The 13,603-nt window shown below is 46.5% G+C and overlaps 1 protein-coding gene across 1 annotated transcript in view; it reads left to right on the forward strand.

The window, feature by feature from the left end:
* The window catches only part of LOC147685114 (cyclic nucleotide-binding domain-containing protein 2-like), an 827,522-nt gene that overhangs the window by 784,193 nt on the left and 29,726 nt on the right, over positions 1-13,603 (forward strand). The window lies entirely within an intron of this gene.

Below are 13,603 nucleotides of genomic sequence, written 5' to 3' on the forward strand. Positions count from 1 at the left end.
TATGTAAAATGCTTATTTGTTAGTCTTATTATTCTTTCGGCAAATTGGGGCAGTCACATTTCCGGCATGTCAGTGCCCATGTGTGAAGTGTTGTTTCACCTTAGACTGAGGGGCATTGGCAGAGGGGGAGTTGAAGAGATGGAACGCCGACTTCCACCACACCCTTGGTGATCCTTGACTAATGTCTTTGTTATCCTGCGAGTCAGGTGCCTGGTATGCCAAAAGTGATAATATTTAGGAACAGGCAAACCACTATCATTAAGGTATTCATAGGCTGTCCAGAAATTAGTTAATCCCGATTGTTCCCCACAGTACCCTACCGAGTGAAAAACAGCTGACTCGGTTTAAACCGAGTGTCACTGATTGTTCACATTTTTTGCACCAGTTGGCCACATGAGGGGGCTAAAGCAGTACAAAACGGCTCCGAATTGCATTGAGACTTTATGCAAGCACCCCCACCCACATTCAGTTGATTTCATCAGTTGCGAAAGGGCCAGGTCGCTCTAGGAAGTGTTGGGAAACACAAACTCCCCAGCTTCCTGGCACTGGCTCTTTGTGTGGGATTTGCATTATTGGTTTCCCTAGCGTGGATGCTAGTTGCCTGTTGGCTGGCAGTGGTGTCAGTTGGAAAGCCAAAAAATCAAAATCCCGATGCGAACTTGCACATGGTGTGCGATCCTGGGCAAGATACTTTTTCATTTGCTGTGCTATTGCCCCAATGCTACGTTATGGCTGTTCAATAACATAACATAACATGTGTATTTGTAAAGCGCACGTTCACCACTACGGGCATCTTGGTGCTAAATAACAGAGTTTGTTTGCTCTATTTCCTGTGCCTTGCGTGTATTATCGGAAGCAGCCCAACACCAAATCAACTTGTAGAACAATGTTTTCCGAGTTCGGCTGTACACAGACTCTCAGAAATAAGGCAGTAAAGGTTTACCCCTCGACCCCCCCCTCCTTCCACCTCCCAAAAAGTCTTGTGACAATCTACTTAACTGTATGCCACGTTGTTAAGCAGCTGTCTTGTCCTTTGTTTTTTAAATGAACGCTTTGCGTATTGGCACTCGCAGGCCCATACTTTGATCCGAGAACGTTGAACTCCAAGTCCCAGCATGCCTCTGCTGTTGACTAAAGCCACACTTGGAAGAAGGTGACCCCTCCCAGGACATGCTATCAACTGCCAGCTACGCTTCACAAGCATGCCTGGATTTCAAGAAGTGAGTGTTGTCCAAAAGTTTAAAGGTGCTGTGATTGGAAAGCTTCAACTCAGATCCAGCAGGTTAGCTGTATTGTTAGTCATTGTCCACTTTAAGGATCAGCACAGAGCTGACCGGAAAATTACAAGCACATGGCTTGGGGGTCGGGAGGGGGCCTGGGGCATTGCGCAGGTCTCAACCGGTCTCAAACGGGGCATGCCACGTGCACTGCGGAGGCCAACTGATAATGCCTTTGCTGGAGACAGTTGCCGTGTTTTGAGGATGCAGTACTCTCGGTATGCATGCCAACCCGCAGAAGGCCACAAACAATCCATAGCTGCCAAGTATCCCAGGTTCATGCATAACCAGCATATCCCAGGTTCATGCATAACCATAATCACAGCAGCGAGGATTGTCCTGAACGCTCCACCAAGGACCCCCTCCTGCCCCCTACTGACCAAACTTCACTGGCTTCCAGTAAAGAAGCGAGTCCAGTTTAAAACTCTTTGTACCATCCACAAGAGCCTGACAGGGAAGGGCCCTAAACATCTGACTGACATCTTCCAGCCCTATACCCCTGGGCGCTCCTTGCGCTCCAGTAACCAACAACTACTGAAGGTACCTAGAGTTAAGAAGACCAGGCAAGGTGGCCGTGCGCTGGCTTATACCGGACCAACACTCTGGAACTCATTGCCGCCGGAACTAAGGTCTCTCACCAGCCACATGATGTTTCGGAAAAACCTAAAAACTTACCTGTTCCCCAGTAACTAACTGTCTTTTTCCACCATTGGACACACTATTATACCTCACCTCATTTGCAGCCACAGCGCGGAGATACCCCTTCGGGGGTCTATTCTGGCGCTTTATAAGCATATAAAATAAAAATAAATAAAATAAACCAGTTCATAGTTAGTTCAGTCCCGTTTTTTTCCTTAGAATTCTGCGATTTTGTAGTCCTGGTTTTATACTGGGTTGAATAAGACTAGAAATCCCAGAATTCTGAGAGAAAATCAGGTCTGGCATTCCTAGTCACGAATGGAACCAAGAAATTTGCCAGCTATGCCTGTTGCTCGATAAACAGTGCATCCTGGGCGTGGAGCACAGGTGGTCTGTATGCGGGAGCTCATGCTGGTGCTTCGTAAGCTGTTTGCAGGCTGAGTTGTGGAGGGGCCCCTTTGTATCTGGGGAGAATAGATACTGTCTTACTCTTCACCTGGAGGGGTCTCCACCCCCTTTTTAGGTTTTGCCTGCACAACGCTGGCACTGTACTTGAATAATCTATTGTTTTTAATATAAATTTAAAAGGGACTTACACCCTTGTCCTCTCTTTGCTAGCTTCTCATTAGTTCCTTTGTGTGGCACTTAGTTTTCCTCCATTTATATTTGTTGTTGCATATTTTCCTGAATTTACCAAGGCTTTTTCCACCTCTGCTTCTCATCAGTTTCCTGCAGCCGAAATACTGTTAACATCCACGTTGGTTTAATTATTTTTTCAAAACTCACATTTTGCCTCTTTCTGCTTTTGCAGCAGGTTTATATAGCACAATTTATCACCGGGAGAGATTAAGTGATTTGCCCATAATCACAGGATGTTGCATCGCAGAAACTCGTACCAGTATCTCCAGATCTCGAGTCAGTGGCTCTTGCGGCTGCACCACACCCACTTCACTCCTGTGATCCTCGTTTTATCAAGGATGCAGCATGAGTTGAGATTCGCAAAATTTCAACAAGGTTCCCCAACTTTTTTGCTTTACTTTAAAAAAAAATCTCAAAATGAGTTAAAAATCGAATTCCTCACCTGTTGAAAAAGGTGCATGGGAATTAAAGAGTAATTTCACTCAATTTTCGGGCTTGTCAGTGTGATGCAATTCACATCCTTTGAAAATAAGGAAGTTCAGTGGATGGTAACTTAATATAATGGGCAGCGAACATTACGCAGAATCTTACTCACAAACCTGTTCTTTCATAATCCGGAGTTTTCACACCAGCATAAAAGGAATTCAGAATTACATTGAGGATAAAATATTTTCTTCTTTATAATCAAGCCAACTCTCTGCAGTGATTAAAGTGGCCTGCCCCATGTTAAAACGTAATTTCACTACTGCTTTACTCTTTAGTTCATCTCATGGTGCTAAATTATGTCACTCTGCAGCCCCCTTTCTCTGTTAAACCCTCGCTTCTCCAGATTGACCACTGGGTGTCGCTGATGGGAGTGCTGGCCTTGGCGTGTCTCGACTTGTGCAAAGTCATCAACATTGGTCTCCCTCGAGGCTCATTGACTAGCTTCAAAACCAGGCACCCAGACGTGTTTAAGCCTCAGTGAGCGCAACCATATCAGACCTGCCTGCAACGCTCTCTCTGGCTTCGAGCTGATACAAGGGCCAGGCTTCTCTGCACAAGCCAGGAAGCAGGTTCTGGCATGCATCACACTATGCATAGTACAGGGGTCATAGGTGACCAATTTTGGACATTATGTTCAAACCACCCATTGGACTCTACTCTCCTCCTCCCTTCTAGCTGTGCTCCAAAACATAGTATGTTATAAGGAAAATAAATAAATATCGTGTTTGAAAGTGCTCACAACTTTCACAGGTGAGGAAATACTGTGGTCAAGTTAGGAAGCTTGGAAAACAGTTGTGACCTCCAAGATCCGCAGATATATGAGGAAAAGAGTGCAAAAATAATGGAAGATAAAATATTGTATGTCCAAATAAGATAAGTGACTTAGGGCCAGATGCATCAAAGGGTTTTGCCCATTCTGTGTCTATGGGAAAATGTGTTCATGCATATGGCTCGAAGTACAGAGAAGTGTATGTCAAAATATGAAAGAAAATTGTCTCATAACCTGCATCTATTGACTAGAATGTTGCACAGCAGGCTACCAGTGTTATCTGTGAACACAAAAAGGGGGAGGAGGGTCCTAGGGGATGTTTAACGACCAGACAATGCTACTGCCCCTACCATAACAGTTACACCAACGAAAAGTAGCAATGGGTCAATCAAAAGAAAACAACAAAACTAAGTATCTGTGTGAAAGAAGATGGAATCAACTCAACTTATCACCAGGACCAATGAAATCACACCTAGGGTATTCATTCTTTATGATGAAATTCCCATCAGTCATCGACCGAGAACGCCCCTTCATCATCTGGGATCCTTCACTCCATGAAGGCAAGACTGTATACCCACAGCGGATTGGCAGGTGTATACGCCTAATCTAGCCTGTGAGTCCCAGTGATATATGTGGTATGTAAGGGTGTCAGGTTACAACTGAATAGCAGTGCAAAAAACGTGGAAAAATAATTAAGTGAAAAGTGTGTATCAACAAGTAAAATTGGATAGTGAAGGGATGAGAAACTTTAATGTGCACCTCTTCACTCCCAAATCATAAAAAGAGTGCGAAAATAGTAGTATAAACAAATGACTACTAATGAGTGTGTTAGGTCAACATGTTTCTGCAGACTAGACGGAGCCAAAAGGTATCCTGCTGCTTCATCAGGACCTGCGCTTTAGCCAGGTGAGGTGGAGCTGTCCTCTCCTGCCACAGAGTCAGGAGAAGGTTGATCGAAATCACAATCAGGTGATAAAATACATTTTTAAATTTGTATTTAACGATATAGCAGTAGCGCTAATGGTCCTGATGAAGCAGCAGGATACCTTTGGCTCCGTCTAGTCTGCAGAAACATGTTGACCTAACACACTCATTAGTAGTCATTTGTTTATACTACTATTTTCGCACTCTTTTTATGATTTGGGAGTGAAGAGGTGCTTATTAAAGTTTCTCACCCCTTCACTATCCAATTTTACTTGTTGATACACACTTTTCACTTAATGATTTTTTCACGTTTTTTGCACTGCTATTCAGTTGTAACCTGACACCCTTACATACCACATATATCACTGGGACTCACAGGCTAGATTAGGCGTATACACCTGCCAATCCGCTGTGGGTATACAGTCTTGCCTTCATGGAGTGAAGGATCCCAAATGATGAAGGGCGTTCTCGGTCGATGACTGATGGGAATTTCTTCATAAAGAATGAATACCCTAGGTGTGATTTCATTGGTCCTGTTGATAAGTTGAGTTGATTCCATCTTCTTTCACACAGATACTTAGTTTTGTTGTTTTCTTTTGATTGACCCATTGCTACTTTTTGTTGGTGTAACTACCAGTGTTATCTCCCCTGCCCAATCCCCCGGCAATGACACCCTCTCCTTCTGTTCTCTTCTCCACTTGATAACGGTGTCGGGAGATATGCCTTTTGGTACCACACCAACCACATCATCAGACACAGACGGCTTTACCTCCTCTGCCCGCTTCTTTGGAAAACCACTTCCCCAAGTTAGTCTCTCAACCAGATGCCATAATCCTCAACCACACATCCCACAGTGTGCTTCTTGTCCGGTTTGCAAGACCCCTATCAGTTAACATGTTTAAACAGTTTGGTTGCCATTTTTGGTTATTGATTGCACTGACCGCTATTAAATTCCTGAAACGTATAGTCTTGTAATATTTTGCTTTTCAGTTTTGTGCCTACAATATTTTGTATGCTGTATGGTAGTTTGCCCTAGAATTTAGTCATTTTAGAATTTTCTTTCCACATCTGATTACATAGTCAGTGCTATCTGGTGGGTATTTGATGGTTTGTGTGAAATGAGTTAGTCTCATTCCCCAGTGAGTCTGTGCACTTGTTGCTTCACACTCGTAACAATACACCTTTTGTATTGTTGCTTAGTGGAAATGAAGATGCTTAGTACAGTCAGAGACACAGACTGCACAATTTGTTTTCAGAAATTATTGTAAGTAGACCCAGGTACAGAGTTATACAAATATATGCGGCCCGCACACACAAAAAACAGGAGAGTCCGTTCACTCAATGATGAATCACACAAACCTGTGTTTCTTCCATCTATATTTCCGTGTTCGCATTCTGCAGTAGCCAACGCGTTTCGTCCTTTTGAAGGACTTCTTCAGGGCTCCTCAATCTATGCATGGTTTTCAAGACACACAGAGGGACCTTAATCCCAAAGTTCACACGTTGTCCTTGGCCCATAAAGTTTTCAACCAGGCGTACATAAAACGGACACCTTCTCAAATGATATGTGGTCACTGTAGACCTCTGTATCGGTACACAGGTGTGCGTACCAAATCCTCTAGGCGTGTTGTGACATTAAGGCCCCTCTGTGTATCTTGAAAACCGTGCGATACCTTGGGGAGAGCCAAATAGGGGATAGAAAAGAACCCTGTTGAAAAAATAAAGTGACAGATCCCATACGCAATTTTACAGAAGAGGGATCAAATTCCACTGTGGCTATATTTATTTATTATATTTCTAGAGTACACTGTCACCTAGCAGGCCTCCTGGCGCTAGCAGTTCAGAGTCACATCAAGTATTGGGCCGCACTGCAGACAACCGCCTAAATCTTCGGAAACAACCATGTTTTTAGTCTCCTTCTAAAAGGGAGGAGGTCACTGACTTGTCGAAGTTCCAGAGGCAAAGCGTTCCAAAGCTTCGCAGCTGAAACCCCAAAGGATCTGCCACTTGATCTAACTTTCCTAAATCTAGGTACCTTTTCTAGCTTCGCCTCTGAGCAGCGCAGAATACTCGTAGGGACATACCATTCAAATTTTCTTTGGAAGGAAACGGGGCCCCGCCCATTCAGGGCTTTAAACACTAAACAAAGAGACTTGAACTGAACTCTCGGTCTCAGTGGGAGCCAATGCAATTCTGCCAAAGCCAATGAAGCAGAGGACCTTCTGGACCAGCCAAGCACTAATTTGGCTGACGTTGACTGAATCCTCTGCAACCTATCAAGAAGGAAATTAGGAGACTCAAGTAACAAGGCATTACAGTAGTCTAATCTACTAAGAATAGTACTGCGTGCTATTAGCACATGCGCCAAGAGGGGCAGCAGAGGGAAAATCTTCCGCAAATATCTAATAATGGCCAAACAACAACCCACTATTTTCGTCATGTGCGCTTCCATAGTAAGTTTACTATCAAATGTCACACCCAGATTACGAACAGTCTTTACAGGCTGAATGACGGTCGGGGTGTTGATAGGCCAAAAATTGCTCGGCAGCCCGGAGGGAACCCTTTCTGTAGCACCTCCGTCTTGTCAGCATTAAATTGCAGTGAATTTTTCCTCAACCAGAACGCCGTGTCCCGCAGGCAACTATGAAATACTTCCAATGAAGTTGACTGATCTCCCTCAAGAGAGAGAATCAGCTGTGTGTCATCAGCATAATTTACGATATTAATATTATGTTGTTTGATGACCGCAATTAGAGGTTTCATGTAGATGTTAAATAGAATGGGGCTGATGGCCGAGCCCTGCGGTACGCCATGCGTAATTTTGTTAAAATCAGATTGATAAGGGGAGAGGGACACTGCTTGCTTTCTGTCCAGTAGAGATGGCTGCTGCCTGAGACAGCTCTCGCCCATCCACTATGTTTTAGATACCATACAGCTGTCCAGACCTGAGCAAGTAGCCCAAATTTGTGGGGTGCTGTGTCCGGTGCTTCCCCCCACTGCAGCGGACCGTGTATTGAGGAGCCTGAACCCTCCTGCCGGCTGCCGGATTCACGGCGATCCCGGGAGGTGAAGGGGGACGAAGATGGCGGCGTCGGCTCATGCTGCGAGCCGTTCCTAACTTGGTCTCTTATCACAGCTGCTCCCCCCTCCCTGCCTGCCATGAGTGAAGACCGAGTGCGGGAGCCGGAGGTGAGCCACAGACACTCAGACACTAGCAGCAGCGCCCCGGAGCGCTGCGGAGATCCCTTCCCTGCAGTGACGTAGGGGGGGGGCTGCGGCGCCGGGCAGAGAGTAACTTTAGGCCCCAGCTTTGAGGCCTAATCGCAATCGGCGTAGAAGACCGGCGAGGTGGCTGAGACCAGTGCGGCAGTTCTAGATGGCCTGATGCAACACTGCAATGCCACCGCCGAGTTAACTGCCTGCAGGCGTGTGGGAGGAGGTACGATTGACCCTGGTGCGAAGGAGGTGGGGCCCCGGCGACATCTATATTGGAGGCAGCAGGCCACTGGGTGGAAGGAAAAATCGAGGCCCCGGCTTTTGGGCTTCTGTGATGAACTCTGGAGATTGGGGGAAGGCCTGCACAAATATTTGAGGCCACACTGTGGACTGTTTGGGTGGTGGGAACAGGGTGCGATTAATCTGCACCCCCCCCCCCCCTCCATTTTTACCGGCTGAGGGCTGCAGGGCCCAATGAGAAGCATGCAGTTCGGAGGACAATGGGCATGAGCCAGAGGCCTGTGGATTTTACAATTTGGCCTGAGATGATGACTCCATGGTGACCTGCCTGATTTCTAGTTGCATGGCAGTTTAAGGAAGAACTGAGCCCACGCGAGACCTTAATGCAGTATCACCCTGGGATTAACTTTGATCGTTTTTATGTACGTTTGTGCCACTCGGTGAGTTGATAGCCCTTTCTGGTCCTGAATGAGCCAGATGGACACAGCAGCCTGCCCGGGGCCAATGTACGGCATGTGATGTAACCTGATGACATTGTTCTTAGTGGTTTGCCGACACTCTGGTGCTATTTCCCTAATGAACCGAGAGGACTGAGCTTCTTGGAGTAACTGTGATCGGCCACAATTTGATTAGAACCAATTTGATTACCAGTGCTGCTGTGAATTACAGATAAAAGACTGCAGAGCAAGGCTGTCTATATAATAACGCTGGGAGTGAGTGAGAGTTGGCTGGTCCACGAACGAGCTGCTGGCAGACCTAGGCGGCAGGGGTTATTGTTGATCGACTTCTTATTCCACTTGGGAGATCACAGGTGTCTCCTTAAAAATGGCGGCGGGAGGCAGAGGGGCGAAGGCCAATGCCCAGAGACAACTGGCGAAGTTCGCTTGGGCTAAAGGAGGAGAAAAGGGTGATTCACTGAGATCAGACAAAGAAGGGTCAGGTGTGACACCGATACATGGACCAGAGCCAACCCTCCATGATGTTATGGCGGCTTTAGGTGGAATGCGCGCCTCTGTGGATTCAGTCACAGTAGAGGTCTCGCTGCTTAGAGCCGACTTCAAAAAGATGGAAGAGAAGGTAAAGGAGTTGAAGGTGGTGACGAATGTCCTGCAGGACGAGACCTTGGAACTACAGAGTCAGGTGCAGGAGTTGCGAAAGAAACAGGACCGAATGTCGCAACAGCTGGATGATTATGAAGGACGGGCCCGCCGCAACAACATCCGAATCCTAGGTGGTCCGGAACGGACAGAGGGGCCGGCCGCAGACTTATTTGTAGAGAACTTAACTACAAAACACCTGAAGCCCAAAACACTATCCAGCTATTTCTCTATTTAAAGAGCTCATAGAGTACCAGGAGGACGGCCTAAGCCTGCAGAGGGGCCGGCCGCAGACTTATTTGTAGAGAACTTAACTACAAAACACCTGAAGCCCAAAACACTATCCAGCTATTTCTCTATTTAAAGAGCTCATAGAGTACCAGGAGGACGGCCTAAGCCTGGCGCGCCCCCGAGGCCACTGATCGCCAGAGTGTCATATTGCAAACATCTAGATCCTTCCCCCCGCTGAAAATAGAGAGCTACGAAGTGACTTTCTTTCCTGACTTCACTGCTAAAGTACAGGCACAGAGGATGAGTTTTCAAGCGGTAAAACAACAACTGAGAGACAGGGAAGTTAAATATGCGATGTTCTTCCCAGCAAAATTGAGAGTAGAATCGGATGGTAAATCATGGTTCTTTGAATCGCCGGATGAGGTCTGGGACTGGATGGAAGGCTGGAGCACCATAGGGAATCGGAAAAGAAATCGTCCTGACAGACGATACCCGACGGGAGGCGGCAGCGGCTACGGAGGCCACAATGGAGTCGAGTAGATTGGACGATCAGGAATAATTCTGCTATGTGCTCTGCTGCGGGACTGGACTTTACACTAATTCGCAAGTAGTGGGACTTTGGAGGGGGTGGGGTGGTGATCCATTTGTTCGTAAATGTACTGTGTTCTCTGTAATGCTCAGGATATATGATGTGCACTGTTTCTTGTCTATACAGATATGACATGAAGTTGCTTAATCTTAAATGTTGCATTAACGGCTGTGGCTATTAAGGACAGTATGGGATATTTGTGGATGGGGGGTAGTTCCCTCTGCGCTTCTAGCATGTTCAGGGGGGTGAGAGGCACTCTGCCAAGTTTGGGGGTGGGTAGTTCTAAATCCACGGGCAGGGGAGCAGGGTGGGGGGAGGTGTGGGAGATAGAGGATGTGTCAAGGGGTTGGAAGGGAGAGTGTATTGGTTGTCACACTATCATTCGTCGTGAATGTTTCTTTGCCCCGTATCCGGAAGACAGACTCTGTCGTAAGTGTATTGAGATGTGTTGGTTTAATTTTTCTGTTCTCTTCTTAAATGACAAACTGAGGATAAGTGCTGATCCCACTCTTTGTAGGCTGTTTATAATAAGGTTGCCTCTGTCCTCGACCTTTATAATGTTATTCATTTCAGTGTTTGATAATGGCTGACCACGAATCTATGCTCTTTGTCCTCACTTGGAATGTCAATGGACTAGGGGACAAAATAAAAAGAGGAATAGTTCAACAGTACTTAAAGCGGCAATCTCCAGACCTAGTTCTCTTGCAGGAAACTCATTTAGTTGGCAATGAAAGTAAGGCCCTAAATAGATGGGGGTATAAACTCCTAGTGCATGCTGATTACACTACTGGCTCCAGGGGTACATGTGTTCTAGTAAAGAGTAATGTCCCTTTGATAGTTTTTAATACGTGGAAAGACTGTGTGGGGCGATTTGCAGTGGTTGAGGCTCAATGGGAGGGGAGAGCCATAAATATAGTCTCAGTCTATTTGCCACCCGCGCTGGGTAAGGATTCACTGGCGGAGTTAGGCCGGGTGTTAACTGACCTTCCTGATGGGACCCTAATAATGGGGGAGAATATAACTTGACAATGAACGACCTGACGGACAGACACCCCAGGAGACAAGGGATGAGATCCAATGAGCTTATGACAGCCTTTACGACAGCGTTAGGGCTTTCAGATGTGGGGCGGGAGTTGCAAGGTGTTCCTATAGATTTTACTTACCTCTCCGGTGTGCATGGAAGTCTCCCCCGGATTGACAACTTCTTAACATACGCAGCCTCGGTAGGCAATTTTAGGCGGCCCAAGACGTATCCTCGGGGCATATCGGATCATTCCCCGGTGGGAAAAGACTTCACGCATGGTGCTCGACAGCAGAGTCCCACCATAGTCATTATTCCATGGCTGCTTAAGATTCCTGACATCAGGGAGGAGCTTGGTGTGCAAACTGGTTATTTTTTGGAAGAAAATGTAGGGTCCGTTGCCTCGGCACAAACGATATAGGAGGCGTTTAAGGTGGTCATGAAGGGGTATGCCCTTTTGTTGAAAACAAAATACGTAGCAAAACGACAAGAAATATTGACGCAACTAGAAGATGCGCTAAAACGGCTTGAGGCAGACTATGCACTCCATCCTTCAGATAAGACACTGCATGACATCGTGCTTAAAAGGGCGGAACATAAATTGAAAGCCTGTGAACACATGCTGGCTAAACAAACTGCTATTCACTATAGGCTGTACGAGCTTGGGGATAGAGCGGGGAAGATGCTAGCTTGGTTGGAGAGGAAGGAGCAGTGCTCTAGATGGGTGCCCAGATTGCAGACGCCTACCGGAGGGATTATATCAGCCCGGATGCAATAGGGGAGACATTTGCTGATTATTTTGAAGGGGTGTACTCACCTTCTGCTGTATACACTGCGGCAGAGTCACAGCAACTTTTGACGGAATGTGCTGTGCCGGCTCTATCGGATGAGGACAGGGATTTACTAGAGGCAGACCTTACTGATGAGGAAATCCGAATAGCCATTGACCAAATAACATCAGGGAAGGCAATGGGGCAGAATGGTACTCCGATAGAATTTCTTAAGGCGACGGGCTCCCAGGTGGTCCCACATTTGAGAGGCATGTATCAGGAAAGTTGGGAAAAAGGTATTCTACACCCGGATCAGCGACTAGCTAGCATTGTTGTTATACACAAGGCTGGTAAACCGGTGAAGGATTGACGTTCCTATAGACCGATTTCTTTAATTAATGTAGAGGCGAAGGTACTTGCCACAAGGCTGGGAGCGGTGATATCTTCTTTGGCACACCCAGATCAATTGGGCTTTATGCCGGGATGGAATACGGCCCTTAATATTCGTCGCCTTAACAATGTGCTGGCTCGAAAGTGCTATCTGGAAAAGGATGCACTCATACTTTCCCTTGACACATCGATGGCGTTTGACTCCATTGAATGGTCCTATATGTTTGAGGTCCTGGAGAGAATGGGACTAGGCCCTAAATTTGAACGCTGGGTACAGCTCCTCTATACCGACATATCGGGACAAATTAGAGTGAATAATTACACATCTAGACTGTTTTCCCTCCGCAGGGGCACCAGACAGGGATGCCCCCTGTCGCCAATGCTGTTCGCTTTGATGTTGGAACCTCTGGCGGCGTGGGTACGGAGAGACGTCATGACCAGGGGCCTACGGTGGTCGCAAGACTATGATGACAGAATATCACTGTATGCAGATGATATAGTGCTCTATCTGACAAACTCGTATAGATCTATCTTGTGGTCCTTGATATTTTTACCAATTTCGGAAAGTACTCCGGCTATGCTATTAACTGGAGCAAGTCAGTATTGTATGTTCTGCATGAAAGTGTACCACGTCTCCCAAACGATTGTGCCCTACGGGTTGTGGAAGAAGGTTTTCGCTACTTAGGTATCTTTGTCACGCCTGATCCGACCCTCTTTTATGATCGTAACCTAGCATCAGTGTTGGCGAGATTGCGAGCAGATGTCCAACATTGGAGATCCCTCCCATTACCATTGATTAGCCGTGCTGCCCTTTTTAAAATGCTTGCTCTGCCACGGTTTTTATATGTTTTACAAAATTGCCCACATAAAGTTCCGGATGCCTATTTTACCGCGGTAGAGGGAGAAGTGCGCACACTATTATGAGATGGCAAGGCCCCAAGGATAGCGCTACAAAAATTAATGAAGGGGTAGTACGATGGTTTTATCACATTGCCCAACATACGGTTATACTATTGGGCCTCACAAGTGGTGATAGTCAATAGATGGAGATATGCCCCACCAGACGACCCGGCGTGTGCTCTAGATAGATATCAGATGGACAAAGCTGGCTACCTCGGGCGTTATATACCAGCTCACGGAGAAAACAGATCATAGGGCCCGCAAAACACACCCTGCAAATATGGAGACTAGCCAACTCCAGGCTGGGCTGGACAGACAGACTTACTAGAATGATGCCGCTGTGGTGGTCAGAAAAGCTGGGTATGCTCTGTCATCATCTGGGATTTGATAAATGGGACATGATTGGTATTTCAAC

Source organism: Lissotriton vulgaris, chromosome 10, assembly GCF_964263255.1.
Source record: "Lissotriton vulgaris chromosome 10, aLisVul1.2, whole genome shotgun sequence".
NCBI lineage: Eukaryota > Metazoa > Chordata > Amphibia > Caudata > Salamandridae > Lissotriton > Lissotriton vulgaris.